This window comes from Phyllostomus hastatus, unplaced genomic scaffold, assembly GCF_019186645.2.
Source record: "Phyllostomus hastatus isolate PE091 unplaced genomic scaffold, TTU_PhHast_1.1 phas_scaffold_182, whole genome shotgun sequence".
NCBI lineage: Eukaryota > Metazoa > Chordata > Mammalia > Chiroptera > Phyllostomidae > Phyllostomus > Phyllostomus hastatus.
Window position 1 is genome coordinate 5,036,538 of NW_025334013.1, and position 15,400 is coordinate 5,051,937.

Here is a 15,400-nt window from a genome sequence, read left to right on the forward strand (position 1 = left end):
CTCGGGTGACAGAATTCACAAGCCTTGGTGCTGGCTTGTGCGTGGGGAGAGAGGGTGCCAGAGGGTCCAGAGAACTCCTGGGTCGTGACATGACCTCCAGGCACACAGAGGTGCCACTGTCAGAGGCAGAGACCTGGGGAGAAGCAGGTCCCCAGTGGGAGACGGTCAGGGCCTCGGTGCAGACTCCCGGGTTTGGGGCTTGTGGGGCGTGTCAGTTTGAGTCCCAGCGATTCGAAAGTGCCTTTGTCCAAATGACCACGACACCAGCGCTCTGACCTCAGTGATGCCAGCCAGGCCCGCTGGGCACCGCAGAGGTGCGGCCTGGGCAGGACAGAGGGGGACGTCTGGAGCAGACACTGTGGCCGCCCATCCTGCATCGTCTCCCCAGGTCCTCTCCATCCGCCCGGAGGGATGGGCAGGGCTGGGGTCCCGACCTCCTCAGCCCCACGGGGCCCTGGACCAGAGCCAGGGTTCTGATATGCCACGGCCTCCTGTCACTGTTCGGAAGGAGTCTGATTTCCCAGAACTCGGTGGAAACACACTCCAGCCTGGGTTGTCCACGCCCCCGTGTGTCACGTTTACCTCCCACCGCGGCCATGCCGGGTGGCCCAGTCGGGTGGGAGTGGGCTGGGCCAACCTCCGGCACGCTGGGTGCCTGGTCCCTTCCCAGCTTCCGGCAGGTGAACCATCATTTCCCCCATCGTTTAGTCACTCGGCATATGGCGGCTGAGCCCCCACCATGCTCCAGGCTCCGGTCAAGACACTGGCGAGCAAAACCGAAGCCCAGCCTGTCGTGATAACTTATCATTGTGCTAAGTCATTCTTGTGTAACGAGACAGTAGCACATCACGTATAATGTATATAATAGTGGTGCCTGTGTGGCCATGGCTGCATTCGCTGAGCACTCCGGACATGCCAGGTACTGTGCCGAGAACTTTCTGTCCGCTGTGACCTTCACAGCCAGCTCCGTGTAGCATAGTAACCCCGCTGGGTAGCTGGGACAACGAGGACTGAGAGAAGCTAGGTGTCTGCCCAAGGTCACAGAGCTTTTAAATGTCAGCGTCGAGGTTCAAGCCCAGACCTGGAGCCCGAGCTCCGACCTCTAGGCCTGTGGCTTCCTGGGGACCCCAGCTCACCCCTCGGCGGGTGGAAGTTAAGGGGTTTGAGGCTGGATCTTGGTTCCATTATCGCTCTGCCCTCAGAGGACCGGGTCTCTTTCCTGTGTCCTGCAGATCCCAGCTCCTCCTTCGTCCCGACCTGACCTGGGGTCCAGGTGGTCCAGGTGGTCCGGGCATCAGTGCTGGCTCAGGCCGGCTTGCTCAGCAGCTAGCCTGCCCTCGGGGTGATGGGAGAGAGCGGGTGCTGGCCCAGGGACCAGGGCGTCGGCACAAGTGTCAGAGTTGCGAGTGCTAGGAAAGAGACATGCTTGGGCTAAGAAGCACTTTGCTGTTCACCTGGAACTCAACCATAACTCGGTGTCTTGTTGCTACTCGCCAAATCTGGCCACCTTCAGGGTGGGCCTGCAGGTCAGTGTGGGGGTTCCTAACAGAGGATGTTCTAGCTTGTGCCCGGTGTGGGAGGGAGGGGAGAGTCTTGCAGGCTTTGAAACTCGCACCTGGCTTATCCTCATAGGAATCACGCGAGTGCAGATTTTCAGACATTTGAGAACCTTTCCCTCTTCCTTCCCTCTAGAAGTTCAAGTGTCAGCTGCCTGTCCCCTGGGGGTTTTTACCCAACCCGCAGTTGCTTCTGAGCTTTACGAGGAGGAGTCATGTGTGAACCCGGCTTGGAGCTCAGCAAGTGCTTGCGGTGACGCTTCCTCCTGATCAGGCCCTGCACGCCGTCTCCACCCCAGCCCACGCCCCACCGGCTCCAACCACGCTCTCTCTCCCTCCACCCTTGCCCTCCCCCAGCCCCTCCCGACCCCCCAGGCCTGCCCCCTGGCACCCTGTCCTTCCTCTGCTGTGACACTTATTCTCTGATTGCAACGTGCTTGGGCTTTGAGGGACCCTGGCCAGGGAACCCTCTCCTGAAACACACACACACACACACACACACACACACACACACACAGAGTCCCCATTTCAGAGAATGCACACACCCTCCCACCCCATTCACAGACCCCCAGGTCGATCCCGTGTTTCCTGGTCACTTCACTGTCCCCCACTAGCCTGTAAGTGTCCCACCCAAGGTCCTGTTCCCCACAGAGCAGTGCTCAGAACACAGTATTTATCAGTAAGTCATCAGTAAAGACAAAAAATAATCAACAACGTTTATCAAGAAAGATAAAGCTGTATGATAATGCTTTTCAAATGCTGTTTGAATGCATGATTCAGCACAAATGACCTGATGCCCAAATTTTGCCCTCTAAGTTGGAGTCACTCTGAATGCACCCCTTGAGGTCCCCTCTGCTGCCACCCAGAACAGGCTGCCTGGGCCCACTCCGACCTGCTCAACCCAGGTTAAACTTGGGGTTTCTGGACCCTCTTCCAATGTGGGTGGATGTGTCCACCCCAGGAAGGGTCTCATCTTGGGCTCTCAAATGCCTCACCCACACCCGGGACACAGCCTGTGTGCCAGGAGCCCCCAGGGTGCCCGCCCCAGGTGTCCTCAGGGCAGGGGGGCTGCACCGCCAGGCCTCGCCTCACCCCGGACACACGTCAGCTTCCCACCGGGCCCTGGCTGCAGGGCCATCGGCCGGGCTGACGCGCTGAGCGCCCTCTGCGTTCAGAAACCTCGCGTCCACGCTCACACGGTGAGCTGCGCTGGTCGGCGTTGAACAGCCGGCGCCCCGGCGGGGAATGCACGCGTCATGACACGTACATGCGTTTACTACAAATCAAGGCTTGGGTGCTACGCAACTGGGGGAAAAATGGCAGCTCTTGTCCTTGGAGGGTGAGCACAGTTCCCACGCTCACGCTGACTGACGGCTGCATCTACAGTAACCAACAGGGGAAGTGAGACAATGGAGATGTTTGTTCAAACTTTTTCCTTTTTTTTTTTTTTTGCTGTATTGGATAACAGTATTTGAATACTGGAAGAATATTTTCTTACATTTTTTGTGTGTGTGATTTGCAATGTAATGACTAGGAACACAACTCGCTTTCGAGTTTAATCTGCATGAACGTTTCCTCCACCACTCTCTTAAATCTAAAAAATCAACAGAAGGACACAGCCAGCGCTGACTAAGAGCATTTTGTCCGTTTCCATGGTGTAAACACCTCTGTGGCTGACTTCCAGCTGCCAGTGTGAACTCCCTGTCACACGGTGTTTCCACCAGAGAGACCCCAGAGATGCGAGCCACCTCCGGAGCACAGGTAACAGTCAAGGGCAGAAAAATAATTAGGACGTGGTAAGGTCTGAGTGTTGATTAGCGTTGTATCTAATATCATTTATTTAATTATAAGTTTGTTGAATTTAATTACTAACGATGGCTGTTTATCAACTGGTTCCTAAAATTCCCGAGCGCTGAACCTCCAGCTCTCACGAGCTGGTCCCAGCTGCCTCCACCTTTCCGGGGAACGCACCTGCCATCCCCCCGGGCCCCAGGAGGACTGGCGGGTCTTAGGTCCCCGTTATAGATCTGGACGCTGAGGCTCAGCCGCCGAGGGGCGGGGCCTGAGCACAGGCGGCTCTGGTGCCGCCCAGAGGTTTCAGACCCGCACCAGTTGCCCTGAGCTGGGCCAAGGTGAGAGAGGACCGAACCCCAGGTATGTTGGGGGGGGTTGTCGTTGCGCCAGGAATCAGCGCACACACTGCTCTCGGTCTGGGGTGGCCTCCAGACCTCGAGCCCCAGCGTGTAGAATCCACCAGAACAAAGTTACAAGAGGAGGCCTTCCCAAGATAACTCGGTGGCAGGTAGTCCTTGGCCAGGACGCCACCCTAGCGCAAAACGGACCTATTTCTAAAGGAGGGGTCGAGTCTCCATAACCCAAACGCTAGCCTTGAGACTCAAGGTCTGGGCTTCTCCCAGCGTGTGAGCTGTGGGGATTTGTGCAAGGAAGACCTGGAGCTGGATTCCTCTGTCAGACCGGCGCCCACTCCTTCTTTCACTCGCGGTGCCTCTCACTGGCTGAACGGCTGTGGCGTCCGCCAGGAGCCTGGCTCTGCCGGGTGCTGGGGACCCACGGGAGAGAGAGGTGGGGATGCTGCCCTCTGTCCTCACGCCTGTCTCCCCTGCCAGGACAAAGCTCCCACACAGCAAGAGTGTTGGTTCTTGCACGGCCCACAGTAGGTGCCTGATACATGCCTGTCCGTGGTGGAACAAGTGGGAGACGAGAGTTTCCGGCCCGGCTGGGGGCAGGGGAACGGATATATGAATGGGTAGTTATACTGGGCCAAGGAAAACTTCAGGGACACCTGAGCTGGGCGCCCAAGGACCGGCAGGAGCCGGACCGCTGAGAGAGCCGGGCAGAAGGCACGTCCTGAGGCAGCCGTGCAGGCGAGAGAGGGAGCGTTGCTGGGTGAGTGTATTAGCTTCTCATCGCTGCTGTAACAAATCACCACAAAGTCAGTGGCTTCCAACAATGTACCTTTGCTCTCTTCTACTTCTGGAGGTCAGAAGTCTAAAATCAGTGGCCCAGGGTATTTCGGACTGAACTGTGGCCCCCGAGAACTTCATACGTGAAAGCCCTAATCTCCATTGTGACTGTATTTGGAGAAAGGCCTTGAAGGAGGTAACTATGGTTAAGTGAGGTCACAAGTGTGGGGCACTGACCCAACAGGACTGCTGTGCTTATAAGAAGAGGAGGAGACACCAAAGGGGAACACACACACACACACACACACGCCCGCGCGCGCGCGAGCGTGCACAGAGAAAATGTCACGTGCGGACACAGTGAAAAGGCTGCCGCTGCCGTCTGCAAGCTAGGAAGAGAGACCGCATCAAAAACTGGATTTTCTGGCATCTTGGCCTTGGCCTTCCAGCCTCCAGACTCGCAAGAAATCCATTTCTGCTGTTTGAGTCTCCTAGTCTGTGGTTCTGGCGGGCCAGGCAGACCAACACTCGGGTATAAAGTCAGGGTGTCAGGATGGCTGTGTTGCTTTGGGGGCTCCGTGGGAGAACCCGTGGCCTTGCCTTTGGCAGCTGCCTGAGCCCACCTGCCCTCCTGGCCTCTGGCTCTTGCTCCAGCCACCCCGGCCTCTGTGCCCGCTGTCACAGCTCCATCTCTGACTGGGGCTCTCCCGCTTCCCTCTCCCAAGGATGCTTGACGTCACATGCGATAACCCCACGTCTTCGACTCCGGTCACCTCTGCAAAATCCTTTTTGCCTCGGAAGGCCGACAGCAGCAGGCTCTGGAAGTGTGGACGTCTTCAGGGGGCCGTTATTCCGCCCACCACACAGAGCTCAGCCGAAGAGAAGCTCATGTGCGTGGCTGTGGACGTGTGCTCAGACTTGGGGGCCAAGACCTGGTATACTGGGCCTCGTCTTTAGAAATCAGCTTGAACTGGTTCCTCCGGAGGATGCCCGAACCGTTCCCAGCAGGGCAGAGCAGCAGCAGCAGTAACCCCTGCAGGTTGTCTCTCGCTCGGTGCCAGGAACCCAACTCCTACTAGCGTAAGGGAACCGGAGAAACAGATTCGTTTTTATCTGAACACTTCACACAAGAGCTAGCTACAGCTTCAGGTACATCAAGATCCAGGAGTTCGAAATGGCATCCTCAGGCCGCCATCTTTCTCACATCCCTGAGACAGTCTTCTCTATGAGCAGGGAATGAGGGTCATCGGACACTCAAAGCCCTCCAACCTCCCAGCTCAGCAGCCCCCAGAAAAGAGAGCAGTGCCCGACACCTCCAGCAAAAAAAAAAAAAAAAAAAAAAAGTGTCTGGAGTACCTGGGAGGGCTCTAATCGGCCAGCCGGGGGCATGTGCTTATTCCTAAGCCAATCGCTGCACGAGACATGGGTGTGTACCCTGATTGGCAGGTTCTGAGTCACGGCCCCACCCCAAGGAGAGAAGCCCTGGGTCTTGGAAATGCTGGGGACACAGGAGTGCTGCTACTAGAGGAGGCCGGGGCGCTGGGCCTACAAAAACAGCATGGCCCCTGGTCGGGGTGGCCTGGTTGGGCCCCGCCCAGCTTCAGCTGCACCGTTAGCCCGCCAGGGGACCCCCGGTCTCTGAGGAAGCCTTGAGGGGACCTTTCCATCCCCCAAATCAGAAGAGTCCCACCATGCCACGGAGGGTGGTTCAGGCCTTCCCCCGGGCAAGGGGCCACCTCGTGGGTTCAGCCATCAGTGTCCAGGGCGTCTTTGTATCTGAGGCCTCCCCTTACCGTTTATTACCCAATATTATTTAACAGTGATGTCGGATGTACAATCTCAACCTAAAATGCGTGTCTGAGGGAATTAAAGGAAGTGTTGCTAAGAAGGTTCCCTTACATGCTGACACACCAGCCTAGACACGAGGCCGGGTCCCACCAAGCATCCCTCCCTCCCCCAGCAGGGCCGAGAGCCTGAGACGTGAGGGACAGCATCGCCCCAAGTCTGGGCTGGGGGTTGAACGGCCGGAGGACACATTATGTCCTTTGAAAACAAAGTCCATATTCTGCATCCAGAGGGTGCTGAGCAGATGCCTTTTGATGGACCTCGGCTGTTAGAGAATGGAACCAAAATAATTCTCATCCTTAAAAAATAAACATGTGACCATGTCCTGTGCACCTCCCCCGGGGGCTCGGGAAAGAGCAGCTACTGCACACAAACACTCGGAAGGGTCTGCCGCGGGCCCGGTCCCGCGCCGGGCACCGGAGGGCAGTGCGGGAGGGCGGCCCCTGGGCGCTTCCTCCCACCCCCGCCCCCCACGCCTGCTCTGGTCCCAGCCCAGCCTCCCCACTCTGTCCTCAGCCTGACCCAGCAAGCAGGGCTTGGCCAGCCTGACCTGTTTTGCCTTCTAAGTGGAGACAGGCTGCTGCGAAGGCAAGTCAGCTCAGGGCAGAACCCGGTGACTCTGGGTTCATGTTCACAGCCGACCGAGGAGAAACAGCTGTGGTTATCAGAAAGCTGCTGAGAGCCTGGGGGTGGTTGTCAGGTGCCCCCCACCCCCACCCCCTGAGACTCCATAACCTGGGAAGGAGGAGGGTGTGAGGGAGGGAGAATAGAGAAGTTCTGAATCACAGGATCTTATTCATGGGGCAGATGTGGCTGCAGGATGGGACGCTTCGGGGGTGGGGGAGGCAGTCCTATGTTGGGGGTAGGCACCGCCTTCGTCACCCCCACCTGCGTCCTCCCCCCACCCCTGCCGCCCCCCACAGCACGTGGCATTTCCTAGGGAGAGGAAGGCAATGCTGCCTGTCAGACCAAGGGTGTGTGGACGTGGCCCCAGGCCCGGCAGCGGTGAGCTGACCTAGTGTGTGGGGGTGCATGAGTCACCAGCAAGCACTGTGGAGCCACCTGAACCTTGCTAGCAGATTCCCAGGGGCCCAGGGAAGCGGCCTTGGCCAAGCCGCGGGGCAAACGTCAGAACCTGAGCAGGGTGAGGTAGGGTGGGGCTGGGCCCCGCAAACGGGCTGCTGACTGGGCCCCCCAGCGGCACCGAGACGGAAACCCCCACCCGTGGCCAACAACTGCTCAAACCACTTGAAAAGGGAAAGTCGCCCACTGGTTAGAGACTTCAGACTTCGGAAAGGTCAGGATTAACTGGCAAATTGGTGGCACAGAGGTCCCTAGAAAGGCATAGAGGAGGGCTGGTCCTCCAGCTGTCCGAGGGGCAGCTCCAGGTTGGGGCGGGTGGGCCCAAGGTGGGGTGGGCCCACCCACCCCCTGGCTGGGGTCTGCACAGGGAGCAGGCCTCACCCCAAGAGCCCGGGCCCGCGGCCTAGCTCTCCCCCCAGCTGCAGGCAATTTCCAGGGAACTGGGACCTCCAAGCCCAGAGAGAACGCCTCCAAAATTCCTTGGGCTTTTGCTTCCCCAGTCAACCGAGTGTCTATTTATAGATGTGGAAATATGCGTGGAGAAAGGACTGGAAGGAAATACACGAACTGCTAACATGTTTTTCTTCTTTTCCTTATGGGTATTGCCTTACAAAAAAATAAATACGACTCCCAAGATAAGGAAAAAGATATTTTTAAAGTATAATTAATCTTGATAGAAGTATTCGTGCTCATTATAAAAAGAGAAAAGGAGAAGTTTTAAATTCACCCTCAGTACATCTCGCGATGTTTTCTCTTGCTGTTTCTCTCGTGCGGACATTTCGGTCAGAGGGTGGTTGGTTGTTTAACGGAGCTGTGATCATGGTACATTGTGACGAAGCTTTTCTGTGACCACCGAGTCATCAGAGGGTTACGTCCTTTAAAATGCTTATCCAGCCCTGGCTGGCGTAGCTCAGTGGATTGAGCGCGGGCTGGGAACCAAGGTGTCACAGGTTTGATTCCCAGTCAGGGCACATGCCTGGGTTGTAGGCCACGACCCCCAGCAACTGCACATTGATGTTTCTCTCTCTCTCTCTTTCTCCCTCCCTTCCCTCTCTAAAAATAAATAAATAAAATCTTTTAAAAAATAAAAAATAATAAAATGCCTATCCAGTATTTACGCAGTGGGTAATGCCACTCTTCACTTAACCATTCTCCTGTTTTAGCATGTATAGGTAGCTCCCAATTCTGCGCTGTCATAAATAACAGGGCGTGGTGACGTCCTCTTGCAGAAGCAACAGAGTGAACTTGAACCCAAGTTAGTCTCACTCCCAAATCCCCATCTTTAATCCTAACAAGTGGTATTAAAGGGAAAATGGGACAGAGGCTTTCCCCTCCCCCACCCGCGTGGTTTTCCCTGTTTGCAGTGGTGTCGTCTGTGAGCCGGCCCCGGCCTTATGGGACGGGGTGCTGCGGAGGGACACGAGAATTGAAAGCCTCCCGGGTGTCACTGCGGAGCTGAGGTCTGTGCGAGCGAGCAGCTGGGACAACAGGGGAGAAACCCCTGCACCACGGGGTGGGACGGCTGCTCGGAGGTGGAGCTCTGTCCTCAAAGCTGGGCAGGGTGCCGCAGGTGGGGCGGCGGAAGGCACGTCCCGGGGCGGGTGTGGAGGAACCCAGGAGGTGGAGAGCAGGCGGTGCCCCGGTGATGATGGATGGAGTCCGGTCCGGGGGGCGTGCGCGTCACTCGCCTTCAGGTCGCCAGGCCTGTCTGCCACCCCACCCTTCCCAGCCTCTCTTGGCCACTGCCTCCCCCCGCTCCCTCCCAGGTTCCCGTTTTTCTGTGGCAACCGGTGTGAGAAATGCACGAGAAATAGAGGCTCGGCGGGAGGAACCAGATGGCCTGATCCAAGTGCCTTTATTTGATGTTGCTCCCACAGGTGGGCTGCGTCAGGCTGAGCTGGGACCCACTGCAGCCCCCGGCAGAAAAAGGGAGGCTTTTGTGGGGTGTAGGAGAGGGGTTAGTCTCTTGGTCTTCCGGGCAGATGCCTCAGAGTTCCAGGATGTGAGCCGGGTCAACGAGTCAGGTAAAGGCCGGGCTGCTCCCAGGTGCAGGAGGGTCAGTCCGACCACCCGCCGGTGCGGCTGGGGCCAGGTGTCTATCGTTTGTGGTAGGAGAGAGTTTGGATTAAGCCTCGGGCTGTCGAGCGAGTCGGGAGAGCTGAGTCACGGGCAGTCCGGCGGGTCGGGAAACTGGCCTGATGGGGTCAGGAGCAGCCCGGGGAGCTGGGAACTGGCCTGACCCTTTCAACTGTGGCACCCTCTCCAAGCCACAGCCGGAGTCTTGCAGGGCCAACCTGTCCTGGGCGGCGGCGGGGCCCAGGACAGAGAGAGAGGCAGCGGGCTCCCTGGAGCAGCGCCCCACGTGCACACGCTCCCACAGGGGCCCACTGACACGCCCCCCACGCAGCCCTGCCCTCTCGCACTCACACTGGCACGCTCACGCCCCCTTGAGCACACACCCATACCCACTGCGTGCTCCCACTCGGCCTCCCTCCCTGCCCTGGGGATGAGTACACTGTGCCCTTGCTGACCTGCAGGAGGAGGAGAAACTACCCGACCAGGAGAAGCTGGCTGGCGAAGGGCGGGGGCCTCGCTGGCAGATAGCCGCTGCCCACGGTCACCTGGGAGGTTCCCCGGCAACCTCTGCCCCCAGCAGCCGCAGCCCCTGCCTCTGCCCTGCTCCCCACCCCGGAGACAGGGTGACACACTGCTTAAGGGGAATGGTCCTGGCCCAAGTCCTGGTACCACCACTTGTCACTTCCTATGAGACGGCACACTGAGCCTCAGTTTCCCCATCTGCGGGCATAGCACCCCCCTTACAGGAAGGCTGGGTGATTCGATGACGTCATGCATGTCAGTGCTGCGCAAGTCGCACAGGCTGCAAAGGCTGAGTGGCGGGAGAGCTTACGCAGCGTCGTTATCAGAACACCTCAATCTACCCGCTGGGACAGCTTCGGGGCCCCAGGGGCGGGGCGACCTGCAGCAGCTCTCCGCGCCCCACAGACACCCAAGCCCGAAGCCAGCAAGCCGAGGCCCTGCCCAGCTTCCTGCCACACCCGGACAGTGGCATTGCAGCCACTGAAAAGCCGACATGGGTCCCCAAACTGGGGCAGCTCAGCCCTCGCCTCCTGGGACCCCTCCGGGCCTCCGCCTAACAGCTCTGGTCACGAATGTCCAAAACCATCTGAGGGCCCCCCTCTGCTCTCTTTTTCGTTGCTCTGTTCACTCTGGTGCTCGTCCTCTCTCCTGCCCGAGGGTGCACGCTCCCCTCGTGACCCCCTTTTCCGGGCCACTTCTCCACCTCACAGCCATCCCCTCCCCTGTCTCCCCTCTCCCCCTCCTGCCGCCCCTCCTCCCTGAGGGTCAGGGAGGGCACGGTGTTCTGAGACGCCACCAGGGAGGTCGGGAGGGCGGGCGAGTGGGAAGGCGTGGAGTATGAGTCAGTGTTCCTGTGACCCGCCCCCACCCGCCACCCCCTGCCAGTCCACCAGCACCTCCGTCCACACCAGCCAATCAGAGCAAGCCGGTGTTCCTGGAAGCCAGCTACAATGTCAACCCAAGAGGGTCCTTTCCTTGAAGCAGTCTCCACAGACTAGGGCTGCGGTGCTGCAGAAGGGGCGATTCCAACGGGAGCTTCAGGGCACCACAGCCGGGCATGACCAGAGCGGACTGGGCACAGGGAGCCACCCCTGTGTCTACCCTGCCCGGAGACCCAGATGGCCGTGGGTCTCTGCTTGGCTCTGCACTCCCTCCGTCCGGGGGCCAGGTGGCTGTCTGAGGGGTGCATGTGGGGGCAGGTGCATGGCTGAGGTCCCCTGCCTGTCCCGGCACGGCACACCTGCCACACTTAGTCTGAACTTGGGGCCAGCAGGCGAGAAAGAAGAACGCAGTTCTCTCTGTTTCACATTCAGCACAGAGACGAGGCCAGGCCAGGGGCCGGAGTCTGAGGCCCAGCGAGGGCTCTTCCCCCACGTGTGGCCTGGGCAAGTCACTTCCCCTCTCTGAGCACCAGCGCCCTCCTCTGGGTCATGGCCATCGTCGGAGAACTCGCCTCTAGGATCGTGCAAATAAAACGAGCTCACGCTCACAAAGCCAGGCACAGGGTGGGCACTCAAACGGTCTCGTCGGAAAGAAGTAGCAGCAGCCGCTGCTGTGGACGTTATTTCTCAGCCCCACTTGCGACCCGTTTGGCAGCGTGGGAGACGAGGTGCCGCACCAGGCGCGCCCCTCGGCAGCTTGGCGGGCCTCAGAGCCCCCAGCCGGGGCTGAATCGTGGGGCCCGAGCACGAGGCCTGGCGCAGACTCTCCCCTTCTTTGCAGCCTGGAGCCCGCCCGCCCTGCACCCCAGAGACATCAAGGGAGAATGGGTTCACAGAGAGTCTGTTCCGGCTCCTTCTCAAAGGAGCACCAGGCGAAGGTCTGCTGGGCCGCCCTGTTCGCTTTTGTCAGCGTCGCTGCTGGGCAGCACTGCCTCCTCTGGACAAAGCGGAACAGTCACTGCAGCTGGTTTCCAAGGCGCTTGGGAAGATTCTCTTCCAGCTCCTTCCTTTCTTCTTTCCTTCCTCCCTTCTCTCTTTCCTTCCTTCCTTCTCCCACTTCTTTTCCAAGTCCCAGGGGGTAAGTGGGTGGGTGGCTAAAAACCAGGGCACAGGTCGAAGCAGGAACCGATGCAACAGGTTCTCCTGGGGAAAGACTCATTCTGTTACCAAAAGAGGGGAAGTAGAGGCCGGCCGGACAGAAATAACACAGGAACTCCACTCTGTTGAATACGGAGCTGGGATCTAGTTTGGGTCTCAGAGAGGACTCTGCCTGAGTTTCCTCCCACCTTGAGCTCCCGAGGGGACACTGACTAGGGCCACGGCTGAACCCGCAGCCAGTATGCCGTCTCCGGGGAGAAGGGCCAGGCCTCCAGCCCTCCCGCAAGCCCCACCCCCACTGCCAGTCACATTCTGTGGAAAACGAAGGCACTTCCTGAGCCCGCCGCCTTCTGAGAAGCCATTCCAGCAACCCAGACCCACGATTTTCAGCTGGTTCAGCTTTTTTAAAACAACCCTTCCAAAGCAGTTCAGAAATGGGGGCTGCGGCTTGATTTGAGGTTAAACAAATAAGTGCCATTTACCCACCAACGCTCTAGGAATGAAAGATTTCTTCAGGCAAATTCCCAAGCTGCGTGCTCCAGAAATACTGCTGCCCCAAATTGCTGGGTTCCAGGCCAGTGTTCTCCATCTCTGAAGGTATCTGGGTTGCTTTCGGCTAGGCTAGGCTCTGCACGGGGCGCTAGGACTAGGGGGACGTTGGGGGCCGGACACTCTGCCTCCTCCCTGTGTCAGCCTCACGACGCCCCATGCCCCCAGGACCTGGGGAGTTCCTGGGCCATTTCTGGGCCAGCTGGGAAATGGCTCCTCTCCACCCTCGGGAGCCCGGGCCAGGCTGCAGGCTGCTTGAGGCAGACTGCTTCTCTCCCCATGTTTTGAGGGTAGGCAAAAATGAGGGAAAAGTCGGGAGGAAACCCACATTCTCAAACAAAGGAAACCCCACTCCACCAGACAGAAAGCTGAGCTGCTCATATCGTAGGGTGCCAGAGGCGCTCAGCGGAGAAGGGCCCCTTCCTTTTCTGTCCAAGAGACGTCGGTCTGGGTGCCCAAGCTGGAAAGCTGGGCCAGGAGTTGTCAGATCTCCCTCGTCGTGCAGATATCCTGGGACGGAGACAGCCAGCTCACCAAATGTGCCATTTGCTCCCCTGCACGTCCCAGCTGTGCCGTGCGCCCTTTATTAGCCGATGAAATTGGACAGAAGCGATGCATGTCATTGCCAGGCAGAGGCAGTACAAAGGCCGTTTCTGAGCCCCGCTCAGGCCCCTGTGACTAGGGAGGGGCTCCGGATGGCGTGGCCACCATGTGGAGCTTCCGCCTGCCTGGGTCCCTGAGCGAGTCTGTGGAACAGAGCCGCCTGCAGACTGGCTGGGCCCAACAGCATGGGTGAAAAATCAACTCTGCTTGTGTTCAGGCACCAAGACCCAGGACCGATTGTTACTGCAGCATTACGCGGCCTGCCCTGACTGATTCAAGCTCCTGACACATTCCGGCATACTTCACCATGCTGTTCGCAGAGACCAGTGTGCAGGAGGTGGCGACGACACCCGCTCCCCTCTGGCCAACAGCCTTCACCCGAGGAATGCCCATGAGCGAGCATTCGGGGGCCCCATGGTTCCCCGTCTCACCAAGGAGTTCAGGAACTTCTCTGAGCCTTGGGCCTGGGTCTCTGCCTTCCTTTGACTCTCCCAACAGTACTTGGTTGAACACTGCCATAAGGACAGTCCTTTCCCACATTCCAAGGCATTGACCAGGGCATGGAGCAAGTGAGATTCGCTTCGTCCCTATTTCACAGACGTGAGCACTGAAGCTCAGACCGATGTAACGTTCTGCCAAGGTCGCACAGCTGACTACAGGACTTGAACTTAGGGCTCGTGTCTCTTGACACAGTATCAGTGTTTCTCAAAGCGTAGCTCACAGACTCTGAGGTGGGGCTCTGGCACCCGCATTCTCAAAGCTCCTCGGGCAACAGCTCTACTCACTAGGACACTCGCACCACACCACGCTGCCTCTCCCATCAGACAGGGCCAGAGCAATGGATTTAATCGGGGGGACCACCTCCCCCATTAAATCAATAATGTGTGTCTCCCTGGCCAGACTGTTTTGTCAAAGCCACCCAGAGTACCGTTTCTTCGGGTTAAAATAGAACAGCCCCAGAGACACCTGAAATCTTCTCACGAAGTGACTCAGGTTTATTCTCAGCAAAAACAATTGCCTGTAAGAAGCCGCTCCGCAAAGTACGTTTCTGCAAGGAAACGGTGAGTCAAGACCTTGATCTGAAAGTGTGCAATGTCCAGCTAGAAGACGCAGGGGGTGAAGTCCTGGATGCAGGAGGAGGCTGAGCATCCTGGGGTGGGGGTCGGGGTCGGGGTTGGGGGTGTGGACTCTGAGAAGGAGAAAAAAATGCAGCTGGGGGAGGTGGTTCAGACCTCAGTCTTTCTCATGAAAGAGTGAGAAAACTGGAGAAAAGTCTCAGCCTTACCACCTGCTACCTGTGTGAACCTGCCAGTCACTTCGTCTGTCTGAAGTTCTCTCGCCTGAGAAATGGAACTAATAGCCATGTACCTGCAGTTCGGCTGTCGTAAGATTCAAACACGTTTGTGCATCTAACGGTTAACATGTATCAGTCCCTTACCACAGGCCAGCAGCTGTTCTAAGTGCTATATATATATTACTCATTTAATCGTTGCAACCACCCTATGATGTGGTTATCATTTTACCCATTTTATAAATGAGGAAACAGAGGCACAGACAGGTGAAGTAACTTACTCAAGGCTGCAAAGCTCCGAAGTGACACAGCCAGCATTTGGACCTTGTCAGGCAGACTTCAGAAACAAGGATGCCAATGGCTACATTTCGCTGCGGATGCCTCATCTCGTAGGGAGGGGTGCAGCCGGAGGGGGGGCTGCGGGGGAGCCTGTCGAAGGCTGGGGCTCAGAGCAGGGGTCCCTGTTGCCCAGGTCCAAGTGCAGACTGAACTGTGGCCCTAGTTATGAACACCACTGCTGAGCTAAGGGGTGAGGGAGCACTGGGCCTGTCTCCCCCTGCACCCCCAACTCCACGCCCAGAGCACCACACTGGGTGCCGCCTCCCACAGACCCTGGGATAGCCCTAGCATCCCTCCCCACCATGGGCACCAATGCAAATGCCGACTCTCTTGCTCCACTGCCCCGCCAGACCGTGGTCCTGGGATCAGTGTCTTGGCTGTTTTGTCTTGGCTGCTTTCTTAGTACCTCTCCTTAAATAAACAGCCGTGTTGCAAGAAGAAAAGGAAACCAACACTTGCTGAGCAGGTACTACGGGTAAGACTCCGCATTAGGCAAATGCACGTGTGTCAGCGGGCCCTGGCGACTCTGTGAAACAGGTATTATGCTCTCGGTTTCACAGATAGGGAAACGGGACC